Source organism: Papio anubis, chromosome 11, assembly GCF_008728515.1.
Source record: "Papio anubis isolate 15944 chromosome 11, Panubis1.0, whole genome shotgun sequence".
In the NCBI taxonomy this organism is placed as follows: domain Eukaryota; kingdom Metazoa; phylum Chordata; class Mammalia; order Primates; family Cercopithecidae; genus Papio; species Papio anubis.
Genome location: NC_044986.1, coordinates 89,424,588 through 89,437,151, shown reverse-complemented (window position 1 = coordinate 89,437,151; position 12,564 = coordinate 89,424,588). Strand labels below are relative to the sequence as shown.

At 36.3% G+C, this 12,564-nt stretch overlaps 1 long non-coding RNA gene across 9 annotated transcripts in view; it reads right to left on the bottom strand.

Moving 5' to 3' along the window:
* Positions 1-12,564, bottom strand: part of LOC110742282 — an 84,582-nt gene that overhangs the window by 61,173 nt on the left and 10,845 nt on the right. For all 9 annotated transcript variants that reach the window (XR_004177038.1, XR_004177035.1, XR_002519777.2 and 6 more), the window contains exon 4: positions 6,776-6,856. This is a non-coding gene — a long non-coding RNA (uncharacterized LOC110742282). The remainder of the gene's footprint in view (positions 1-6,775; positions 6,857-12,564) is intronic.

Here is a 12,564-nt window from a genome sequence, read left to right as displayed (position 1 = left end):
ACGTAACACTGAAAATTTTTAAAAATGAAATACTTCAGTAAGGTGATATAAAATAAGTACTATGGAAATTAACATGTTTACCGTATAGAAACAATATACTTGTTAGAAAATAATAAATAGTATACATTGGGAAAAATTAATTTATACATATGTATATGTGTGTATACATATAAATATATGTGTGTGTGTATACACACATACACATCAGGTCTGGGAACAGACTTAGCAGGAAATATTCCAGGTTTATATAAAAAACCATTTGACCTAAATAAATATATTGCCATGTTCTTTGACTGGAAAATTCAACTGCATCCCAATGGGTTTTTTAAGGACATGAAGAGAGAATTCCAAAGTTGTTCTAGAAAAATACATTTGCAAGAATAATGATAGAAATTTGGCCTTAGCAGGTATCATGCTGTAATTACTAAAACGATAAGATAACCAAATTTACAACAATCAAACCAATAGTTCAAAACAGATTCATATACATAATAAAGACAAATCAAACTGTGAGAAAATTGCTATCCATTTGAATAAAAAAAACTGGAACCACATCTTATACCATACACCAAACTTTCATACAGATTAATGATTTCAAACTGTAAAAAATCAATTTAAGTCAAAATAAAACAGGAAAGCAAATTTTCCTGAACTTGTCATAAAGAATGGCAGTCCTTTCTAAGTTAACTCAGTGCCCAGAAGTCATAAAGAAAAAAGCATACCAAATTCTCCTACATAAAAGTACATATTTCTACAGTTTTAGAAAATGCATGTAAGACTAAAGAAAAATAACTGAGGCGAAAAATAATATAATAAATATTTTATATCCTTATATCATTCACAATTCATTAGGAATAACACAAAATTTTTACTAACCATTATTTAATCTTGCGGTACTGACTGAAACTTTGCTATACGTCTGCAATTTTTATTCCCTACTCTCATGTAGCTTATATTCTAGTGGTGATTAACTAGCAAAGCTAAAAAAGAATATTACTTGAGGCTGTGTATGGTGGCTTATGTTTGTAATCCCAGCACTTTGGGAGGACTAGGTGAATGGATCACTTAAGGCCAGGAGTTCGAGACCAGCCTGGCCAACAGGTCAAAACCCCAACTCCACAAAAAATACAAAAATTAGCCAGGTGTGGTGGTGTGCACCTGTAGTCCCAGCTAGTTGGGAGGCTGAGGCAGGAGAATCGCTTGAGCCCAGAAGGTGGAGGTTACAGTGAGCTGAGATTGTGCCACTGCACTCCAACCTGGGTGACAGAGCAAGACTCTGTCTCAGAAAAAAGAAAAAGAATATTAATTAAAAATAGCTTTTGCAAATTGCAACTGCATAGGGAAACAGGCCTTCTCATGCACTATACAGCAGCTGCTCAAGAAGGTCTGTCTTAACAACAAGCTGGAAATAATGATCAAAACTCTAAAATGTACAAACATTATGTATGCCCCAATAATTTACTGTCCTAATTAAAGTATATTTTGACAAAATCCATAAAATTGTCTAATAAACAAAAGATGTGCATCATAGTCTTATTTAAATAGCAGAAAAGCAGAAATAATAAAGGTTCATCTATAAGAAAAAGTTAAATAGATAATTTTGTTGACACAAAGAGAAGGCTACAAAATGCCAAAAATATTAAAAGGAAAAAAAAAGAATCACAGTAAGTAGTGCATTCTATGATCCCATAGAATATACTAGGAAAAACCCACATATTTTATTTATATATATACACACACACACACACACACATACATACACATATACATACAGAAATGGTTGCACGGTAATGCAGCCAGCCAAGAGCAGTTATCCCTAGAGGTATATGAACACACAATTCACAGAAGAAATAAAAACATATAACTTTAGGAAAAGATATTCATCTTCACTAATAAAGCAAGGAGGATAGGGGCTATCGCTTTCTTTATAAATTAAATGAAAAATGCAATTATGTATTATCAAAAAAGAGTATGTCTATTTCATTTTAAGTCTTTATCAAGTCACTTTGTAAAAGGTAAAATAAAGTGAACGTAATAAATTAAGACATTAAGGACAAATATCATAAATCATGTATATTAATAAATGATTCCTTCTAACCTCACTTATGGATTTTAAAATATTCTTTCCTTTATGGGTGCATGTTTGTGTGTCTGTATGTGTGTATTCCTGTCTTTGTGTTTCAAATGTTTTTCTATTCCATGATCACATAACTTTCTTTCTTTTCTTTTCTTTTCTTTTCTTTTTCTTTTTCTTTTTCTTTTTCTTTTTCTTTTTCTTTTCTTTTTTTTTTTTTTTTTGAGATGGAGTGTCCCTCTGTAGCCCAGGCTGGAGTGCAGTGGCACAATCTCCGCTCAGTGCAAGCTCCACCTCCCGGGTTCATGCCATTCTCCTCCCTCAACCTCCCGAGTAGCTGGGACCACAGGCACCCGCCACCACGCCCAGCTAAGTTTTTGTATTTTTAGTAGAGATGCGGTTTCACTGTGTTAGCCAGGATAGTCTCCATCTGGTGACCTCGTAATCCACCCGCCTTGGCCTCCCAAAGTGCTGGGATTACAGGCGTCAATCACTGTGTCTGGCCCATGATCACATAACTTTCAAATTTTCTTCTAATATATATTTTTTCAATTAAAAAATTTACTTTTTTTCTTTTGAGATGGAGTCTCGCTCTGTCACCCAGGCTGGAGTGCAGTGGGGTGATCTCACTCACTGCAACCTCCGCCTCCCGGGTTCACACCATTCTCCTGCCTCAGCCTCCCGAGTAGCTGGGACTACAGGCTCCTGCCACCACATCTGGCTAATTTTTTATATTTTTAGTAGAGACTGGGTTTAAGTGTGTTAGCCAGGATGGTCTCGATCTCCTGACCTTGTGATCCGCCCGCCTTGGCCTCCCAAAGTTCTGGGATTACAGGACTGAGTCACAGCCCCCAGCCCAATAATATTCTTACGGTTTGACTTTTTACACTTAAATTTTTAATATTTTTGGAGTTCACTCTAGTGGCAATTGTTCTTTTTTTATCCCAAAGTATTAGTTATTCCAAGACCAGGTATTGAAGTTGTACCTCAAGCTGCCCATCCCCCATGCTTCCTTCCACCCATCCCACACTCTTTCATTAGGACTTCAGCTGTATGCTTTTGTGTGTGTGTGTGTGCGCGTGTGTGTGTGCATGTATGTGTGTGTGTATGTGTGTGTGATGGAGTTTTACTCTTTCACCCAGGCTGGAGTGAAGAGCACAATCTCAGCTCACTACAACCTCCCTCTCCCAGGTTTAAGTGATTCTCCTGCCTCACCCCCCCAAGTAGCTGGAATTACAGGCATCTGCCACCACGCCCAGGTAACTTTTGTATTTTTAGTAGAGACAGAGTTTCACCATGTTGGCCAGGCTGATCTCGACCTCCTGACCTCAGGTGATCAGCCCACCTTGGCCGACCAAAGTGCTAGTATTCTATCTGAATTATTTCTACAGGCTCTCACTGGCCTTTCTCCATTCAGTATTGCATTTCTCCCATTCTACACCTCCCAATGCCTCAAAAGGCTGGTCTTAGACTCCATATGGAGTGACATATCACTTCCTGCTTCAAATCCTTTGAATGGTTTTCCACTTTTTAATAAGCTCACTATTTCAGGTGTGGCCATATAATTTATCCGCCAAATAGGTAAACGATTGAAAATGGGAGAAAGGCTATTTATTTATAATAATGCTGGAGCTGCAGGCATGAAGCAGACTGTCCTTGACAAACCCTATTGAAAAGTCTCGACTCCCCAGCTCCAAACTGTTACCCCTTCCTCCTTCGCAAGCCATCCATTCACCTGTTCTGAGGCTGGTTTTGCATTTTTACATCTTCAAACTGAAAGTTTTTCCTTTATGGGACTTTACATGCTCTTCCCTGTACTGAAATCATTTCTTTTTCACATCCCACTCCCGACCCATCTCCCACTTCTTTGTCCCCTTCTGTTTCCCTCATACTCCACCTTGAGGTCTCACTTATATGCCACTTCCTCTGTAAAGTTTTCTTCAATATTCTCCCCCTGCCCAAGTTTGGGTTTAGCATGGTTCCTATGTATTTCATATCATTTCCATGCACTCCCTCTTTTAAATCCAGTATTTCTCCTATCACCTTCACTAGTGTACATATATCTTCTATAATCTGCATCCATAGGGCCTGGCACACAATAGGCATTAATAGAAAAATATCTAAGAATAAATGAATGGCTGGGCGCGGTGCCTTATGCCTGTAATCCCAGCACTTTGGGAGGCTGAGGGGAGCGGATCACGAGGTCAGGAGATTGAGGCGTTCCTAGCTAACACGGTGAAACCCCGTCTCTACTAAAAATACATAAAAATTAGCCGGGTGTGGTGGCACACACCTGTAATCCCAGCTACTCAGGAGGCTGAGGCGAAGAGTCACTTGAACCTGGGAGGTGGAGGTTGCAGTGAGCCGAGATCGCGCCATTGCACTCCAGCCAAAAGACAGTGGAAGACTCTGTAAAAAAATAAAAGAATAAATGAATGAATGAGTATCTGTCCCTGGTGACATTTAGGAATTGCAGAAGAAAGTTATAAATTTTTTCAGGAAGAATTGCCAGATGTTTGAAATATGTGTATTATCTACCAGAATGGGTGCATATTTGGTTGTGTGTGTGTGTGTGTGTGCGTGCAAATGAGTGCATCTGTGTTTTTTAAAAGTTCTATTACTTTGAAGATACACTTCAACTTTACTTTTAGTACAATGAATTAAGTATTTAAAATGAAATAGCAAATCTTTACAAAGTAAATAACTTCCCTAACTCACTAGAAATGAAAGATAATATTCAAATTAACACACTAGAGTTGGATTTTTCATATTTTGACTGTCAATACAACTAACAACCTACATACCTTGCTTCTGTTTAAAAGGAAAACAAACAAAGATTTTAGTTTACTCCCAGGACAAAATAGATTAACTGATTATATCTTGAAATAGTCTTTATTTGGGGGTTTAACTTCTTGAAGTAATATGGAAATGAGGTCAAATTGATGGTAGATAATATGAATGACTTCAAGAAAAACAATGTTAAATGTTAGATCAAAAAGGGAAAAAGGATATTTTCTTCCCAAGACTAACTACAAACTGACATTGCCAAATGAAGCATCATGTATCCTGGAATATTATCTATTTTCTACACATATTTCCTACATATATGAATATATGTCTTTCATGACAACTTTACACCGTTCTTTAGTCACACTGCTAGATAAATATGAAAAATAACCAAATTATCTACCTAAAATATTTTCCGCCTAATAAAATTTATCTAATTATAATGTTTTATCAAATGGCCCTTCTTAATACTGTCTAAAGTCATACCTCTTTCTTGAGCCAAATACCAGTTCTCATCCAGTATAATATTACATAATTAGCTATTCCATTTGAAACACTCTTGAACCAAATACTATAATCAGGGATTTTTGTGTGTGTGTGTGAAACATGCTGTTTTCATTTCTAAGACCCTTAAACCAAAACAATAATCTCAAAAAGGAGTTTAAGAAACTACTCATAGCTCACCTCTCCCTCCCCTGGGTGATACTAACTTCTCAGGTGCAGACTAAGACCAGGTGAAGAAATCTTCAGAACATTCTCTGGCTAAAAATCTCCTTCTCTTAATGTTTTTACACACTTTGCTTTTAACATCAAGGAACTTTTCTGCTATAATCTGATCCTTTTTCTTTTAGAACAAAAATTTAATGACTTCCTGAACCACTACAAATCAATTACCCTCACATCATTAATCATAGCCTGTTTAGCCTTTATAGCAATATATTCATGTACTTATATTTACTTATAGGGATTAGGTTTTACAGTCCATGCATGTTTTTAATGTCATTTTTTAATACCATCTCTCTTTTTATAAAAATAAATGTAAGACCAACTACAGCACAATTCCAAAAGCTATTTCTCAAAAAACGTAGAAACTAGTTTTTGTATCTAGGCAGAAATTTTCATTCAACACTCTACATATGATCACTAGTAATCATCTCAAGCTAAATGATCATTTTAATTATGTAATTATGTACTTCATATGCAATTCTGACTCACAGAACAATATCTGACACATAATTGTGACAGTGTGAAGTCCAAAATATATACAGTGCAGGATTTAGTGCAGTAATGACCTCAGAATAACTGCAGGAAAATTCTTAAAAGCCTGCTGTAAACTGATCACATTTGGATGAAAAATAAGTGATTAACTCAGGAGGCAATGGGAAAGGGAGAACTGAAATCTGTCTGCCAATATTTTATGGGTATTTTACACTGGAAAAATGCTCTTCTCTGTAAAATGGAATGATATTTTGAAACATAAATTAGTAAAGGGACAGGAAATGGGGAGGTGAAAGGGGAAATAAAGAGGAATGTTGAAATGATCCTACAGAAAAATAGGCATATTTGTCAAACATATTGGAATCCCATTAACTACCCAAGTAAAATGGACCTAAACAAAATTACTAGTAGGTTCTGTATAGTGTACTCTTTATTTAAAATGAAAATGACCTTGAAGCTACATTATATTTGTCAGAACTTCAATTCTGAGCTTCCCAATTAGAGTACTTTATAGTTTCTCATCACATTATAATCAAAAGCTCACCTCTTTCTTATTAATAGGATTTAGGCTATTAAAATACTGTGCCTATGTGAAACACATTTACTTGAGAATTGATGCTTGAAACAAAATTCATCTGAAGGCTCAGAAAGTGGCCCTGTTTGAAGGTATTTATTACCAGTGCAATATGTCCTCACCTTCACACTGGGTTTTGACGGTAGTTTCAACAGCTCTCTGATCTCACTGTTTAATGGATTGTTCTGAAGCTCTTCAGCCAGCTGCAAGGGACATTACATTGACATAAAGAACATTTAGTATGAGCATCGTTAGGTTGTGTGTGTGACAACTGAGAATCTGTCTTGCTCAAGGCTATTGCTTTTCAATGTTTAAGAAGAGGTCACCATAAAAGAAAACAGATCATCAATCATTGCTCTTCCTTTTAGGCCTTCCGTAGTCCACATTCGACCCCAGGTTCTCGGCTGAGTACAAATCAAGTCATCTTATCCACCGATCACCTTCTGATTTATTCCAAGGAGGGCAAACCCTAGCACTTCGTCCATGTGAATGGTCTTTTGTATCTAGCCAAAGGACCACTTGTGAGAAGAACTGGATAAAGCTTTGACACCTAACCTCCTGCATCCCCCACAAAAACAGAGCTTCTGAATGAGGCAGTGAAATCCACAGGGTTTCCAAAAACCCATGGGGATTCCAAAAACCCATAGTAGCTGTACTGTTTAGAGCTAGGGTAAAAATAATTAGAATGCCCCTAATAGAACAAATGGCCTGAAACTCTTATTATGTTTACCTATTCAGATGAAGAAGTCTGTTAAATACCAACCAATTGTAGTATCAATTGTAAAATGAGCTATAATGGGTTGACAAATACCCTGGTACCAAAAATGCTGACTGTACTCTACTATAATAACAAAGACTTCCCATTTGGGTTCTACATAAAGAAAATGTTAGAACTTCAAAACTGCCTCATGTCTTCCATTAAGAGATATTCCTATCAAAATTCCAATTCAGTTTTCTTAAGAAGAAAACCAAGACTCGAACAGGAAAAAAGGTTAGAATTATGAAATATGTGGTATATATATATAAGTGCATTTTATTTAAAAACCTTTCTTAAAACCTTGCATGAAATTTCCATTTGCCCCTATTTTGTCTACTAAGCTAAAAATAATTGTTCATATCTCTCTGGAAAAGGACTTTTCTCAAAAAGAAGGGCATAATATAATTTATACACAAAAAATAAAATCATAAAAAATTTTACAGTCATTATCATTAACTACCTTTCACTAATTGCTTTTATTTTTTTGAGGTAATATTTCTACAGAACTTTTAATTTACAAAAAGACATAAAGGTTATTTGCATACTTCAGTCACTTAAAACATAATAATGTATTTTAAAATTTAAATATACTGTTCTGACAAATTACAAGATACTATAGTTTATCATATTCACATAGCAGTCTCTAATTTTTTATAAAGCAATATTGTTGCAATATAATTAGGCCACAACAACATTGGTTTAAAAACAAATGTTTCCCAAAACTTTGCTTTCTTGGGTGGAAACTGCACCTTAGTTGAGCAACCATATCTACATCTTTATTCACCTTCACGTAAACAGTTTTGGTTCAATAATGCAGAAGTAAGCTTCCTCATTAAATATATATTGAAACACACTTGTAATCTTTGTAGATAAAAATAGAAAGGAAAATGTTTGGGAACTAAACAAATAGCACACAACTTGGATATTTATTACATATGCATATTTTCTAAATTAGAATACAAAGTAGGTCAAATAAAATCAACTTCTCAAGATGGCCAATTTTTAAATTATATTATGGCCTGGATATTTTACCACATTGAATTATAGCTTGTTTTATCAAAAATAAAGGAAAAAATATTAAAAAGCAACAAATAAGCTATGGGATATCATTATAACCAGCCTTCACACTAAACATATTTCTCGTTCAACTTTGGGTCCTTTATAGTTTATCCAGGTGTGTTCTCAATTCATTCTAGTCTGTAAGTTAACAGTAAGAATCAGCGAGTTAGTGTCCTTCCCCCAAGTTTAAAATAAAATTATAGCTACAGGAAATTAACTACTCCATCAATGTCAACTGCTTCTAAAATTTACTTTTTGATTATGAAGGTAATTTGGAAAAATCTAATATCCATAAATCATTACTATGTTTTGCAATCCATTTTAAAAACAATCCTGTCTTTTTATGTATTTCATATGCTTAGTTAGTATCCTAGTATCTGTCTTTTTTTTCTTTTTTTTGAGATGGAGTCTCACTCTGTGGCCCAGGCTGGAGTGTGGTGGTGTGACCTCGACTCACTGCAAGCTCTGCCTCCTGGGTTTCACCATTGTCCTGCCTCAGCCTCCCGAGTAGCTGGGACTATAGGCACCCACCACCAAACATGGCTAATTTTTTTGTATTTTTTTTAGCAGAGACGGGGTTTCACCATGTTAGCTAGGATGGTCTCAACCTCCTGACCGCGTGATCTGCCCACCTCACCCTCCCAAAGTCCTGGGATTACAGGCATGAGCCACTGCGCCTGGCCCTGTCTTTTTTTTTTTTTAAATATAGAAAAGGATACAGACCTTAAAGCAATAAACTTGTGTAGCTTTAAGGTTTGTTTTGTTTGATATAAGAATAGCTATTCCTGCTTACTTTTAGTTTTCATTTTTGTGAAATATTTTTTCCACCTTTTTACCTTAAGTTTCCTAAGTCCTTATGTGTTAGGTGACTCTCCTGAAAACAGCAGATAAGTGGTTAGTGGAGTTTTATCCATTCTGTCATTCTATATTTTTTTTACGTGGAGCATTTGGGCCATTTACATTCAATGTTAATGTTAAGATGTGTGGTACTGTTCAGTTAATCCTGTTAGTAGTTACCTAGACACTTTGTTTTGTTTTGTTTTGTTTTTCATTGTGTTATTGTTTTTCAGGCCCTGTGAGGCTTATGCTTTAAGGAAGTTCTATTTTGGTGTATATAAAGCTTTTGTTTTAAAATTTAGAACTCCCTTTAGCATTTCTTGTAGTGCTGGTTTGGTAGTGGCAAATTCCCTCAGCACTTGTTTGTCTGAAAAAAGTCAATGTGAAGGAAAGAGTTTTCTGTGAGAAAGATATTCTGTGAGACAGAGTATCAGTATCAGGTAACCTATAAAAAAATCTGTCAGACTAATAGCAGATTTCTCAGCAAAAACCTTACAAACCAGAGGCATTGGGGCCCTCCTGCTTTTAGCCTGAAACCATATAAATGCCAGTCAAGAATTCTGTGTCTGTCAAAACTAAGCTTCATAAATGAAAAAGTGATCAAGTATTTTTCAAGCTTTTTAGTATATAGTTCGTGGTTTTGTTTTCTTCTATATAATTGCCTATATACCAAATACAGAATTTTCAATTCTTTTTATTTTTAACATACACATTTTCTATTTCATTATAAAATTCTTTTAAATATTTTAACATCATTTAATTGACTACATCAGTAGAATTTTGCATAATTTTCTTCTACAGTAATCTGTAAATCATATGTGCCTTTTATGCCTAAAATAATAGATGCAATAGTACTGCAAAAAAAACTAAATAGATATAATCCTTGCCTTTATGAAACTTAAAGTGAAGGGAATAGAGATTATAAAATCATACACATATTAATGTTATCATAAAAGTAAAGTGTGCTTTAATATAATTTTAAAAGGTAACCACTGAGATTAACAGTTTAGGGCAGGTGTCTCTGCAAAAGGGACACATCAACTAATAAGAAATCCTTAGAAATAATTTCTGTTGTTTTAACTTATTCAGAATTCCTTTCATTTCTTTCCCAAATCGCATTCTCTTTTCTATTGGTGAGTTGAACCTTCCATACTTCATACCCTCTTGGCTCATGAGTGAACATGTTACCCATGCCAAGACAATAATAGTTTCTCTTAGGTGTTTAAACCTTAAACGTGTACTCAAAAGAGCAGAAAATGATCAGACCTATGTTAGTCCAATGGTAGTAGAATGAAGCCTATTGGTTAATTCTTGTTCATCTAACTCTTAAAACCAAGCTTATTTCTGTCATTCCAGAATTATGAAATAGGCTTTGCCTTTAATTCTCTGCAACAAGCATAAAAAGGCAATAGATTCCTCTTTTTGGTTAAATTGCACAGAATTCACTTCTGTGGCTTATGTAACAGTCAACCCTAGCTGATACAGTCATTATTGTATAGTAAGAAAAGAAATGAGATGCTCACAAATGAAGCTAGGAGTCAACTGGTGTAGGTTTTCAGGGCATAAAGGACTTTTGAATTTCATTCTAATGGAAAGCCATTTAAAAATTTTAAGCAGGAGACTGCATAATCAGAAGTATGTTTTCCTAATAAAACAGCTTCAATATCTGGACTAACACTTGAGGTTCACTGTCTCACAGCTATGGTAAACAAAGTCATGGACACACAAAGAGTGAGGTTGAGAGCAGAAGTTTAATAGGCAAAAGAAAGAGAATAGCTCTCTGCTGCAGACAGGAGACTGGAGAAACTGACTGCTGGTCTGTGGTGAAATGCAAGGGTTTTCATAGATAAGCTGGTAAGGGAGTGGTGTCTGACTTACACAGGGTGTAAAAAACTGGTTAGATTAGGTGTGCCATTTGCATAGAACACAAATCTTTGGTAGCTCCCACCCTAATCTTTTATTATGCAGGTGGGTTTATTATGAAGGTGTGTTAACTCTTGTTGAAAGTGAGCTAGGGGGTTATATGCTAAATCAACTAAGAAGTCTCTTGCCCTAAAAGAAAATCATTTGTAAGAAAAGATCATCCATGCAGCATTTCAAAAGGGTTCAGACCTAACTTTGAAGGGATATTTCTTACCCACAGTAAAGCCATGGAAAGAAGAGTGACCCAAAGAAGGTGTGTTCCTTGGGACAGTTGTGTTGTAGGGCTTTTACAGGGCTTGAGGAGGCCCTGCATTTTCGGATTATTAATAATGGCTTCTAGCCCTTTCCTAGAATCCGGCTTTATGGAAAAAAACCTGGGATCCATAAGGTGGATCTGGACTGGCTTAGTGGCTATAACTTGACCTATTCTTTGATGAGTTGCCCACACTTCTGGATTAATATTAGCTTCCACCAGGGGGAAACAAAGAGTTTGTCCTGGGGTTATAAGAACGCTACCCCCATGTGAGCTAAAATATCTCTACCTAATAAAGAAGTGGGGCTTTTAGGCATGATTAAGAGGCATGTATAAACAATAGGTTCCCCAAACTACAGCTAAGGGGTTGAGAAAAGTATCTGGTTAGACTCTTTCCTGAGATGCTTGTCACAGTCATGCTACAGGAAGAGAGGAGACCTGGATTAGAGAGAAGTAAACGACTGTCTGCAGCGTTCAGAAGGAAGTCCACCCTCTTTCCTTCAATTTCCAGAATCACCAGGGCTTCTGAGCAATAATGGCAGTTTGAACCACTGGAGCTGGGGGTCTGATCCCAGGGACTCATCAGTCCTGCTGGACCATTGGTGAAACCAGTTTTGGACATGGTGACCTCCATCTCTGGAGGCAGTTTTATTTCCAGTGGTCACTGCCATGTGCTGGACAGTGTCAAGATGGTTTCTTCTTGCTGTGTGGGCAATTCTTCTTAAAGTGCCCTGACTTGCCACATTGGTAGCAACTAGCAGATGCACCTCAGGGATCCTGGGTCTTGCAAGACTGTAAAGCAGCTACTACAGCCTCTGTCCTTCTCTGGGTTTCCTCTCTTTCTCGTGGGCTTCCTCTTGGTTCCTATCATAAAATACCAAGGTGGCCACCCTCAAGAGGTTTTCCAAGGTAGTATCTGGTCCTATAACCTGCTTCTGCAGTTTCCTTCTAATATCAGGAGCTTCCTGTGTAATCTGTGTAATAAACTTATCTTTTAAAATTAGCTGCCCCTAGACTGATTCAGGTGATATGGAGTTGTGTTTTATTAGTGCCTCTCTCAGCCTTGCCATAAAGGTTGTGGG